At 51.6% G+C, this 13340-nt stretch overlaps 1 protein-coding gene across 1 annotated transcript in view; it reads left to right on the top strand.

The window, feature by feature from the left end:
- The window catches only part of sema7a (semaphorin 7A (JohnMiltonHagen blood group)), a 121158-nt gene that overhangs the window by 95540 nt on the left and 12278 nt on the right, over positions 1 to 13340 (top strand). The window lies entirely within an intron of this gene.

Genomic DNA, 13340 nt, shown 5'->3' with positions numbered 1-13340 from the left:
AAGAAACCCTATGAAGAACCCCTATGAAGAAACCCTATGAAGAACCCCTATGAAGAACCCCTATGAAGAACCCCTATGAAGAACCCCTATGAAGAACCCCTATGAAGAACCCCTATGAAGAACCCCTATGAAGAACCCCTATGAAGAACCCCTATGAAGAACCCCTATGAAGAACCCCTATGAAGAACCCCTATGAAGAAACCCCTATGAAGAACCACTATGAAGAACCCCTATGAAGAACCCCTATGAAGAACCCCTATCAAATCAAATCAACGTTTATTGGTCACGTACACAGAATTTCAGAAATTATCGCAGGTGCAGCGAAATGCTTGTACAGTAATACCAGGGCAGTAATACCAGATAATTAATACCAGATAATTAATACCAGATATTTAATACCAGGGCAGTAATACCAGGGCAGTAATACCAGATAATTAATACCAGGGCAGTAATACCAGGGCAGTAATACCAGATAATTAATACCAGGGCAGCAATACCAGGGCAGTAATACCAGATAATTAATACCAGGGCAGTAATACCAGGGCAGTAATACCAGATAATTAATACCAGGGCAGTAATACCAGGGCAGTAATACCAGGCAGTAATACCAGATAATTAATACCAGGGCAGTAATACCAGGGCAGTAATACCAGGGCAGTAATACCAGATAATTAATACCAGATAATTAATACCAGGGCAGTAATACCAGGGCAGTAATACCAGGCAGTAATACCAGATAATTAATACCAGGGCAGTAATACCAGGGCAGTAATACCAGGGCAGTAATACCAGATAATTAATACCAGATAATTAATACCAGGGCAGTAATACCAGGGCAGTAATACCAGGCAGTAATACCAGATAATTAATACCAGGGCAGTAATACCAGGGCAGTAATACCAGGGCAGTAATACCAGGGCAGTAATACCAGGGCAGTAATACCAGGGCAGTAATACCAGGGCAGTAATACCAGATAATTAATACCAGGGCAGTAATACCAGGGCAGTAATACCAGGGCAGTAATTTAAAAGAAACAATACACACATAATTTAATAAAAAATAAGGAACTAGAATGAGCCATGGCTAGAATACAGTATATATACCTATAAAGTGGTTAAAACCGTGTGTAAACATTATTACAGTGACCTTTGTTCAATGTTTATATGTACATAGGGCAACATTCTCTAAGGTTCAGGGCAGGGTACTGGGTGGAGGCTAGTAACAGTAACTAAGGTTCAGGGCAGGGTACTGGGTGGAGGCTAGTAACAGTAACTAAGGTTCAGGGCAGGGTACTGGGTGGAGGCCGGCTAGTAACAGTAACTAAGGTTCAGGGCAGGGTACTGGGTGGAGGCTAGTAACAGTAACTAAGGTTCAGGGCAGGGTACTGGGTGGAGGCTAGTAACAGTAACTAAGGTTCAGGGCAGGGTACTGGGTGGAGGCTAGTAACAGTAACTAAGGTTCAGGGCAGGGTACTGGGCGGAGGCTGGCTAGTAACAGTAACTAAGGTTCAGGGCAGGGTACTGGGTGGAGGCTGGCTAGTAACAGTGTCTAAGGTTCAGGGCAGGGTACTGGGTGGAGGCTAGTAACAGTAACTAAGGTTCAGGGCAGGGTACTGGTTGGAGGCTAGTAACAGTAACTAAGGTTCAGGGCAGGGTACTGGGTGGAGGCTAGTAACAGTAACTAAGGTTCAGGGCAGGGTACTGGGTGGAGGCTGGCTAGTAACAGTAACTAAGGTTCAGGGCAGGGTACTGGGTGGAGGCTGGCTAGTAACAGTAACTAAGGTTCAGGGCAGGGTACTGGGTGGAGGCTGGCTAGTAACAGTAACTAAGGTTCAGGGCAGGGTACTGGGTGGAGGCTGGCTAGTAACAGTAACAAAGGTTCAGGGCAGGGTACTGGCTGGATGCTAGTAACAGTAACTAAGGTTCAGGGCAGGGTACTGGGTGGAGGCTGGCTAGTAACAGTAACTAAGGTTCAGGGCAGGGTACTGGGTGGAGGCTGGCTAGTAACAGTAACTAAGGTTCAGGGCAGTGTACTGGGTGGAGGCTGGCTAGTAACAGTAACTAAGGTTCAGGGCAGGGTACTGGGTGGAGGCTGGCTAGTAACAGTAACTAAGTTCAGGGCAGGGTACTGGGCGGAGGCTGGCTAGTAACAGTAACTAAGGTTCAGGGCAGGGTACTGGGTGGAGGCTGGCTAGTAACAGTAACTAAGGTTCAGGGCAGGGTACTGGGTGGAGGCTAGTAACAGTAACTAAGGTTCAGGGCAGGGTACTGGGCGGAGGCCGGCTAATAACAGTAACTAAGGTTCAGGGCAGGGTACTGGGTGGAGGCTAGGAACAGTAACTAAGGTTCAGGGCAGGGTACTGGGTGGAGGCTAGTAACAGTAACTAAGGTTCAGGGCAGGGTACTGGGTGGAGGCTAGTAACAGTAACTAAGGTTCAGGGCAGGGTACTGGGTGGAGGCTAGTAACAGTAACTAAGGTGCAGGGCAGGGTACTGGGTGGAGGTTAGTAACAGTAACTAAGGTTCAGGGCAGGGTACTGGGTGGAGGCTGGCTAGTAACAGTAACTACGGTTCAGGGCAGGGTACTGGGTGGAGGCCGGCTAGTAACAGTAACTAAGGTTCAGGGCAGGGTACTGGGTGGAGGCTGGCTAGTAACAGTAACTAAGGTTCAGGGCAGGGTACTGGGTGGAGGCTAGTAACAGTAACTAAGGTTCAGGGCAGGGTACTGGGTGGAGGCTAGTAACAGTAACTAAGGTTCAGGGCAGGGTACTGGGTGGAGGCAGGCTAGTAACAGTAACTAAGGTTCAGGGCATGTTACTGGGTGGAGGCTAGTATCAGTAACTAAGGTTCAGGGCAGGGTACTGGGTGGAGGCTAGTAACAGTAACTAAGGTTCAGGGCAGGGTACTGGGTGGAGGCCGGCTAGTAACAGTAACTAAGGTTCAGGGCAGGGTACTGGGTGGAGGCTAGTAACAGTAACTAAGGTTCAGGGTACTGGTGAGGCTAGTAACAGTAACTAAGGTTCAGGGCAGGGTACTGGGTGGAGGCTGGCTAGTAACAGTAACTAAGGTTCAGGGCAGGGTACTGGGTGGAGGCTGGCTAGTAACAGTAACTAAGGTGCAGGGCAGGGTACTGGGTGGAGACTGGCTAGTAACAGTAACTAAGGTTCACGGCAGGGTACTGGGTGGAGGCTGGCTAGTAACAGTAACTAAGGTTCAGGGCAGGGTACTGGGTGGAGGTTAGTAACAGTAACTAAGGTTCAGGGCAGGGTACTGTTTGGAGGCTGGCTAGTAACAGTAACTAAGGTTCAGGGCAGGGTACTGGGTGGAGGCTAGTAACAGTAACTAAGGTTCAGGGCAGGGTACTGGGTGGAGGCTTGCTAGTAACAGTAACTAAGGTTCAGGGCAGGGTACTAGGTGGAGGCCGGCTAGTAACAGTGACTAAGGTTCAGGTAGGGTACTGGGTGGAGGCTAGTAACAGTAACTAAGGTTCAGGGCAGGGTACTGGGTGGAGGTTGGCTAGTAACAGTAACTAAGGTTCAGGGCAGGGTACTGGGTGGAGGCTAGTAACAGTAACTAAGGTTCAGGGCAGGGTACTGGGTGGAGGCCGGCTAGTAACAGTAACTAAGGTTCAGGGCAGGGTACAGGGTGGAGGCTAGTAACAGTAACTAAGGTTCAGGGTACTGGGTGGAGGCTGGCTAGTAACAGTAACTAAGGTTCAGGGCAGGGTACTGGGTGGAGGCTGGCTAGTAACAGTAACTAAGGTTCAGGGCAGGGTACTGGGTGGAGGCTAGTAACAGTAACTAAGGTTCAGGGCAGGGTACTGGGTGGAGGCTGGCTAGTAACAGTAACTAAGGTTCAGGGCAGGGTACTGGGTGGAGGCTAGTAACAGTAACTAAGGTTCAGGGCAGGTTACTGGGTGGAGGCTGGCTAGTAACAGTAACTAAGGTTCAGGGCAGGGTACTGGGCGGAGGTTGGCTAGTAACAGTAACTAAGGTTCAGGGCAGGGTACTGGGTGGAGGCTAGTAACAGTAACTAAGGTTCAGGGCAGGGTACTGGGTGGAGGCTAGTAACAGTAACTAAGGTTCAGGGCAGGGTACTGGGTGGAGACTGGCTAGTAACAGTAACTAAGGTTCAGGGCAGGTTACTGGGTGGAGGCTGGCTAGTAACAGTAACTAAGGTTCAGGGCAGGGTACTGGGCGGAGGTTGGCTAGTAACAGTAACTAAGGTTCAGGGCAGGGTACTGGGTGGAGGCTAGTAACAGTAACTAAGGTTCAGGGCAGGGTACTGGGTGGAGGCTGGCTAGTAACAGTAACTAAGGTTCAGGGCAGGGTACTGGGTGGAGGCTAGTAACAGTAACTAAGGTTCAGGGCAGGGTACTGGGTGGAGGCTGGCTAGTAACAGTAACTAAGGTTCAGGGCAGGGTACTGGGTGGAGGCTAGTAACAGTAACTAAGGTTCAGGGCAGGGTACTGGGTGGAGGCTGGCTAGTAACAGTAACTAAGGTTCAGGGCAGGGTACTGGGTGGAGGCTAGTAACAGTAACTAAGGTTCAGGGCAGGGTACTGGGTGGAGGCTAGTAACAGTAACTAAGGTTCAGGGCAGGGTACTGGGTGGAGGCTGGCTAGTAACAGTAACTAAGGTTCAGGGCAGGGTACTGGGTGGAGGCTAGTAACAGTAACTAAGGTTCAGGGCAGGGTACTGGGTGGAGGCTGGCTAGTAACAGTAACTAAGGTTCAGGGCAGGGTACTGGGTGGAGGCTAGTAACAGTAACTAAGGTTCAGGGCAGGGTACTGGGTGGAGGCTAGTAACAGTAACTAAGGTTCAGGGCAGGTTACTGGGTGGAGGCTGGCTAGTAACAGTAACTAAGGTTCAGGGCAGGGTACTGGGTGGAGGCTGGCTAGTAACAGTAACTAAGGTTCAGGGCAGGGTACTGGGTGGAGGCTAGTAACAGTAACTAAGGTTCAGGGCAGGGTACTGGGTGGAGGCTAGTAACAGTAACTAAGGTTCAGGGCAGGGTACTGGGTGGAGGCTAGTAACATTAACTAAGGTTCAGGGCAGGGTACTGGGTGGAGGCTAGTAACAGTAACTAAGGTTCAGGGCAGGGTACTGGGTGGAGGCTAGTAACAGTAACTAAGGTTCAGGGCAGGGTACTGGGTGGAGGCTGGCTAGTAACAGTAACTAAGGTTCAGGGCAGGGTACTGGGTGGAGACCGGCTAGTAACAGTAACTAAGGTTCAGGGCAGGGTACTGGGTGGAGGCTGGCTAGTAACAGTAACTAAGGTTCAGGGCAGGGTACTGGGTGGAGGCTAGTAACAGTAACTAAGGTTCAGGGCAGGGTACTGGGTGGAGGCTAGTAACAGTAACTAAGGTTCAGGGCAGGGTACTGGGTGGAGGCTAGTAACAGTAACTAAGGTTCAGGGCAGGGTACTGGGTGGAGGCTAGTAACAGTAACTAAGGTTCAGGGCAGGGTACTGGGTGGAGGCTAGGAACAGTAACTAAGGTTCAGGGCAGGGTACTGGGTGGAGGCTAGTAACAGTAACTAAGGTTCAGGGCAGGGTACTGGGTGGAGGCTAGTAACAGTAACTAAGGTTCAGGGCAGGGTACTGGGTGGAGGTTGGCTAGTAACAGTAACTAAGGTTCAGGGCAGGGTACTGGGTGGAGGCTAGTAACAGTAACTAAGGTTCAGGGCAGGGTACTGGGTGGAGGCTGGGTAGTAACAGTAACTAAGGTTCAGGGCAGGGTACTGGGTGGAGGCTAGTAACATTAACTAAGGTTCAGGGCAGGGTACTGGGTGGAGGCTAGTAACAGTAACTAAGGTTCAGGGCAGGGTACTGGGTGGAGGCTAGTAACAGTAACTAAGGTTCAGGGCAGGGTACTGGGTGGAGGCTGGCTAGTAACAGTAACTAAGGTTCAGGGCAGGTTACTGGGTGGAGGCTAGTAACAGTAACTAAGGTTCAGGGCAGGGTACTGGGTGGAGGCTGGCTAGTAACAGTAACTAAGGTTCAGGGCAGGTTACTGGGTGGAGGCTAGTAACAGTAACTAAGGTTCAGGGCAGGGGACTGGGTGGAGGCTGGCTAGTAACAGTAACTAAGGTTCAGGGCAGGTTACTGGGTGGAGGCTAGTAACAATAACTAAGGTTCAGGGCAGGGTACTGGGTGGAGGCTGGCTAGTAACAGTAACTAAGGTTCAGGGCAGGTTACTGGGTGGAGGCTAGTAACAGTAACTAAGGTTCAGGGCAGGTTACTGGGTGGAGGCTAGTAACAGTAACTAAGGTTCAGGGCAGGGTACTGGGTGGAGGCTAGTAACAGTAACTAAGGTTCAGGGCAGGGTACTGGGTGGAGGCTGGCTAGTAACAGTAACTAAGGTTCAGGGCAGGGGACTGGGTGGAGGCTAGTAACAGTAACTAAGGTTCAGGGCAGGGTACTGGGTGGAGGCTGGCTAGTAACAGTAACTAAGGTTCAGGGCAGGTTACTGGGTGGAGGCTAGTAACAGTAACTAAGGTTCAGGGCAGGGTACTGGGTGGAGGCTGGCTAGTAACAGTAACTAAAGTTCAGGGCAGGGTACTGGGTGGAGGCTAGTAACAGTAACTAAGGTTCAGGGCAGGGTACTGGGTGGAGGCTAGTAACAGTAACTAAGGTTCAGGGCAGGGTACTGGGTGGAGGCTAGTAACAGTAACTAAGGTTCAGGGCAGGGTACTGGGTGGAGGCCGGCTAGTAACAGTAACTAAGGTTCAGGGCAGGGTACTGGGTGGAGGCTAGTAACAGTAACTAAGGTTCAGGGCAGGGTACTGTGTGGAGGCTAGTAACAGTAACTAAGGTTCAGGGCAGGGTACTGGGTGGAGGCTAGTAACAGTAACTAAGGTTCAGGGCAGGGGACTGGGTGGAGGCTGGCTAGTAACAGTAACTAAGGTTCAGGGCAGGGTACTGGGTGGAGGCTAGTAACAGTAACTAAGGTTCAGGGCAGGGTACTGGGTGGAGGCTGGCTAGTAACAGTAACTAAGGTTCAGGGCAGGGTACTGGGTGGAGGCTAGTAACAGTAACTAAGGTTCAGGGCAGGGTACTGGGTGGAGGCTAGTAACAGTAACTAAGGTTCAGGGCAGGGTACTGGGTGGAGGCTAGTAACAGTAACTAAGGTTCAGGGCAGGGTACTGGGTGGAGGCTAGTAACAGTAACTAAGGTTCAGGGCAGGTTACTGGGTGGAGGCTGGCTAGTAACAGTAACTAAGGTTCAGGGCAGGTTACTGGCTGGAGGCTGGCTAGTAACAGTAACTAAGGTTCAGGGCAGGGTACTGGGTGGAGGTTGGCTAGTAACAGTAACTAAGGTTCAGGGCAGGGTACTGGGTGGAGGCTAGTAACAGTAACTAAGGTTCAGGGCAGGGTACTGGGTGGAGGCTGGCTAGTAACAGTAACTAAGGTTCAGGGCAGGGTACTGGGTGGAGGCTAGTAACAGTAACTAAGGTTCAGGGCAGGGTACTGGGTGGAGGCTAGTAACAGTAACTAAGGTTCAGGGCAGGGTACTGGGTGGAGGCTAGTAACAGTAACTAAGGTTCAGGGCAGGGTACTGGGTGGAGGCTAGTAACAGTAACTAAGGTTCAGGGCAGGTTACTGGGTGGAGGCTGGCTAGTAACAGTAACTAAGGTTCAGGGCAGGGTACTGGGCGGAGGTTGGCTAGTAACAGTAACTAAGGTTCAGGGCAGGGTACTGGGTGGAGGCTAGTAACAGTAACTAAGGTTCAGGGCAGGGTACTGGGTGGAGGCTAGTAACAGTAACTAAGGTTCAGGGCAGGGTACTGGGTGGAGACTGGCTAGTAACAGTAACTAAGGTTCAGGGCAGGTTACTGGGTGGAGGCTGGCTAGTAACAGTAACTAAGGTTCAGGGCAGGGTACTGGGCGGAGGTTGGCTAGTAACAGTAACTAAGGTTCAGGGCAGGGTACTGGGTGGAGGCTAGTAACAGTAACTAAGGTTCAGGGCAGGGTACTGGGTGGAGGCTGGCTAGTAACAGTAACTAAGGTTCAGGGCAGGGTACTGGGTGGAGGCTAGTAACAGTAACTAAGGTTCAGGGCAGGGTACTGGGTGGAGGCTGGCTAGTAACAGTAACTAAGGTTCAGGGCAGGGTACTGGGTGGAGGCTAGTAACAGTAACTAAGGTTCAGGGCAGGGTACTGGGTGGAGGCTGGCTAGTAACAGTAACTAAGGTTCAGGGCAGGGTACTGGGTGGAGGCTAGTAACAGTAACTAAGGTTCAGGGCAGGGTACTGGGTGGAGGCTAGTAACAGTAACTAAGGTTCAGGGCAGGGTACTGGGTGGAGGCTGGCTAGTAACAGTAACTAAGGTTCAGGGCAGGTTACTGGGTGGAGGCTAGTAACAGTAACTAAGGTTCAGGGCAGGGTACTGGGTGGAGGCTGGCTAGTAACAGTAACTAAGGTTCAGGGCAGGGTACTGGGTGGAGGCTAGTAACAGTAACTAAGGTTCAGGGCAGGGTACTGGGTGGAGGCTAGTAACAGTAACTAAGGTTCAGGGCAGGTTACTGGGTGGAGGCTGGCTAGTAACAGTAACTAAGGTTCAGGGCAGGGTACTGGGTGGAGGCTGGCTAGTAACAGTAACTAAGGTTCAGGGCAGGGTACTGGGTGGAGGCTAGTAACAGTAACTAAGGTTCAGGGCAGGGTACTGGGTGGAGGCTAGTAACAGTAACTAAGGTTCAGGGCAGGGTACTGGGTGGAGGCTAGTAACAGTAACTAAGGTTCAGGGCAGGGTACTGGGTGGAGGCTAGTAACAGTAACTAAGGTTCAGGGCAGGGTACTGGGTGGAGGCTGGCTAGTAACAGTAACTAAGGTTCAGGGCAGGGTACTGGGTGGAGGCCGGCTAGTAACAGTAACTAAGGTTCAGGGCAGGGTACTGGGTGGAGGCTGGCTAGTAACAGTAACTAAGGTTCAGGGCAGGGTACTGGGTGGAGGCTAGTAACAGTAACTAAGGTTCAGGGCAGGGTACTGGGTGGAGGCTAGTAACAGTAACTAAGGTTCAGGGCAGGGTACTGGGTGGAGGCTAGTAACAGTAACTAAGGTTCAGGGCAGGGTACTGGGTGGAGGCTAGTAACAGTAACTAAGGTTCAGGGCAGGGTACTGGGTGGAGGCTAGGAACAGTAACTAAGGTTCAGGGCAGGGTACTGGGTGGAGGCTAGTAACAGTAACTAAGGTTCAGGGCAGGGTACTGGGTGGAGGCTAGTAACAGTAACTAAGGTTCAGGGCAGGGTACTGGGTGGAGGTTGGCTAGTAACAGTAACTAAGGTTCAGGGCAGGGTACTGGGTGGAGGCTAGTAACAGTAACTAAGGTTCAGGGCAGGGTACTGGGTGGAGGCTGGGTAGTAACAGTAACTAAGGTTCAGGGCAGGGTACTGGGTGGAGGCTAGTAACATTAACTAAGGTTCAGGGCAGGGTACTGGGTGGAGGCTAGTAACAGTAACTAAGGTTCAGGGCAGGGTACTGGGTGGAGGCTAGTAACAGTAACTAAGGTTCAGGGCAGGGTACTGGGTGGAGGCTGGCTAGTAACAGTAACTAAGGTTCAGGGCAGGTTACTGGGTGGAGGCTAGTAACAGTAACTAAGGTTCAGGGCAGGGTACTGGGTGGAGGCTGGCTAGTAACAGTAACTAAGGTTCAGGGCAGGTTACTGGGTGGAGGCTAGTAACAGTAACTAAGGTTCAGGGCAGGGGACTGGGTGGAGGCTGGCTAGTAACAGTAACTAAGGTTCAGGGCAGGTTACTGGGTGGAGGCTAGTAACAATAACTAAGGTTCAGGGCAGGGTACTGGGTGGAGGCTGGCTAGTAACAGTAACTAAGGTTCAGGGCAGGTTACTGGGTGGAGGCTAGTAACAGTAACTAAGGTTCAGGGCAGGTTACTGGGTGGAGGCTAGTAACAGTAACTAAGGTTCAGGGCAGGGTACTGGGTGGAGGCTAGTAACAGTAACTAAGGTTCAGGGCAGGGTACTGGGTGGAGGCTGGCTAGTAACAGTAACTAAGGTTCAGGGCAGGGGATTGGGTGGAGGCTAGTAACAGTAACTAAGGTTCAGGGCAGGGTACTGGGTGGAGGCTAGTAACAGTAACTAAGGTTCAGGGCAGGGTACTGGGTGGAGGCTAGTAACAGTAACTAAGGTTCAGGGCAGGGTACTGGGTGGAGGCTAGTAACAGTAACTAAGGTTCAGGGCAGGGTACTGGGTGGAGGCCGGCTAGTAACAGTAACTAAGGTTCAGGGCAGGGTACTGGGTGGAGGCTAGTAACAGTAACTAAGGTTCAGGGCAGGGTACTGTGTGGAGGCTAGTAACAGTAACTAAGGTTCAGGGCAGGGTACTGGGTGGAGGCTAGTAACAGTAACTAAGGTTCAGGGCAGGGGACTGGGTGGAGGCTGGCTAGTAACAGTAACTAAGGTTCAGGGCAGGGTACTGGGTGGAGGCTAGTAACAGTAACTAAGGTTCAGGGCAGGGTACTGGGTGGAGGCTGGCTAGTAACAGTAACTAAGGTTCAGGGCAGGGTACTGGGTGGAGGCTAGTAACAGTAACTAAGTTTCAGGGCAGGGTACTGGGTGGAGGCTAGTAACAGTAACTAAGGTTCAGGGCAGGGTACTGGGTGGAGGCTAGTAACAGTAACTAAGGTTCAGGGCAGGGTACTGGGTGGAGGCTAGTAACAGTAACTAAGGTTCAGGGCAGGTTACTGGGTGGAGGCTGGCTAGTAACAGTAACTAAGGTTCAGGGCAGGTTACTGGCTGGAGGCTGGCTAGTAACAGTAACTAAGGTTCAGGGCAGGGTACTGGGTGGAGGTTGGCTAGTAACAGTAACTAAGGTTCAGGGCAGGGTACTGGGTGGAGGCTAGTAACAGTAACTAAGGTTCAGGGCAGGGTACTGGGTGGAGGCTGGCTAGTAACAGTAACTAAGGTTCAGGGCAGGGTACTGGGTGGAGGCTAGTAACAGTAACTAAGGTTCAGGGCAGGGTACTGGGTGGAGGCTAGTAACAGTAACTAAGGTTCAGGGCAGGTTACTGGGTGGAGGCTGGCTAGTAACAGTAACTAAGGTTCAGGGCAGGTTACTGGCTGGAGGCTGGCTAGTAACAGTAACTAAGGTTCAGGGCAGGGTACTGGGTGGAGGTTGGCTAGTAACAGTAACTAAGGTTCAGGGCAGGGTACTGGGTGGAGGCTAGTAACAGTAACTAAGGTTCAGGGCAGGGTACTGGGTGGAGGCTGGGTAGTAACAGTAACCAAGGTTCAGGGCAGGGTACTGGGTGGAGGCTAGTAACATTAACTAAGGTTCAGGGCAGGGTACTGGGTGGAGGCTAGTAACAGTAACTAAGGTTCAGGGCAGGGTACTGGGTGGAGGCTAGTAACAGTAACTAAGGTTCAGGGCAGGGTACTGGGTGGAGGCTGGCTAGTAACAGTAACTAAGGTTCAGGGCAGGTTACTGGGTGGAGGCTAGTAACAGTAACTAAGGTTCAGGGCAGGGTACTGGGTGGAGGCTGGCTAGTAACAGTAACTAAGGTTCAGGGCAGGTTACTGGGTGGAGGCTAGTAACAGTAACTAAGGTTCAGGGCAGGGGACTGGGTGGAGGCTGGCTAGTAACAGTAACTAAGGTTCAGGGCAGGTTACTGGGTGGAGGCTAGTAACAGTAACTAAGGTTCAGGGCAGGGTACTGGGTGGAGGCTGGCTAGTAACAGTAACTAAGGTTCAGGGCAGGTTACTGGGTGGAGGCTAGTAACAGTAACTAAGGTTCAGGGCAGGTTACTGGGTGGAGACTAGTAACAGTAACTAAGGTTCAGGGCAGGGTACTGGGTGGAGGCTAGTAACAGTAACTAAGGTTCAGGGCAGGGTACTGGGTGGAGGCTGGCTAGTAACAGTAACTAAGGTTCAGGGCAGGGGATTGGGTGGAGGCTAGTAACAGTAACTAAGGTTCAGGGCAGGGTACTGGGTGGAGGCTAGTAACAGTAACTAAGGTTCAGGGCAGGGTACTGGGTGGAGGCTAGTAACAGTAACTAAGGTTCAGGGCAGGGTACTGGGTGGAGGCTAGTAACAGTAACTAAGGTTCAGGGCAGGGTACTGGGTGGAGGCCGGCTAGTAACAGTAACTAAGGTTCAGGGCAGGGTACTGGGTGGAGGCTAGTAACAGTAACTAAGGTTCAGGGCAGGGTACTGGGTGGAGGCTAGTAACAGTAACTAAGGTTCAGGGCAGGGGACTGGGTGGAGGCTGGCTAGTAACAGTAACTAAGGTTCAGGGCAGGGTACTGGGTGGAGGCTAGTAACAGTAACTAAGGTTCAGGGCAGGGTACTGGGCGGAGGCTGGCTAGTAACAGTAACTAAGGTTCAGGGCAGGGTACTGGGTGGAGGCTAGTAACAGTAACTAAGGTTCAGGGAAGGGTACTGGGTGGAGGCTAGTAACAGTAACTAAGGTTCAGGGCAGGGTACTGGGTGGAGGCTGGCTAGTAACAGTAACTAAGGTTCAGGGCAGGGTACTGGGTGGAGGCCGGCTAGTAACAGTAACTAAGGTTCAGGGCAGGGTACTGGGTGGAGGCTGGCTAGTAACAGTAACTAAGGTTCAGGGCAGGGGATTGGGTGGAGGCTAGTAACAGTAACTAAGGTTCAGGGCAGGGTACTGGGTGGAGGCTAGTAACAGTAACTAAGGTTCAGGGCAGGGTACTGGGTGGAGGCTAGTAACAGTAACTAAGGTTCAGGGCAGGGTACTGGGTGGAGGCTAGTAACAGTAACTAAGGTTCAGGGCAGGGTACTGGGTGGAGGCTAGTAACAGTAACTAAGGTTCAGGGCAGGGGACTGGGTGGAGGCTGGCTAGTAACAGTAACTAAGGTTCAGGGCAGGGTACTGGGTGGAGGCTAGTAACAGTAACTAAGGTTCAGGGCAGGGTACTGGGCGGAGGCTGGCTAGTAACAGTAACTAAGGTTCAGGGCAGGTTACTGGGTGGAGGCTAGTAACAGTAACTAAGGTTCAGGGCAGGGTACTGGGTGGAGGCTGGCTAGTAACAGTAACTAAGGTTCAGGGCAGGTTACTGGGTGGAGGCTAGTAACAGTAACTAAGGTTCAGGGCAGGTTACTGGGTGGAGACTAGTAACAGTAACTAAGGTTCAGGGCAGGGTACTGGGTGGAGGCTAGTAACAGTAACTAAGGTTCAGGGCAGGGTACTGGGTGGAGGCTGGCTAGTAACAGTAACTAAGGTTCAGGGCAGGGGATTGGGTGGAGGCTAGTAACAGTAACTAAGGTTCAGGGCAGGGTACTGGGTGGAGGCTAGTAACAGTAACTAAGGTTCAGGGCAGGGTACTGGGTGGAGGCTAGTAACAGTAACTAAGGTTCAGGGCAGGGTACTGGGT

This window comes from Salmo salar, chromosome ssa23 (assembly GCF_905237065.1).
Source record: "Salmo salar chromosome ssa23, Ssal_v3.1, whole genome shotgun sequence".
Classification (NCBI taxonomy): domain Eukaryota; kingdom Metazoa; phylum Chordata; class Actinopteri; order Salmoniformes; family Salmonidae; genus Salmo; species Salmo salar.
This window is presented reverse-complemented; position numbering and strand designations above follow the sequence as displayed.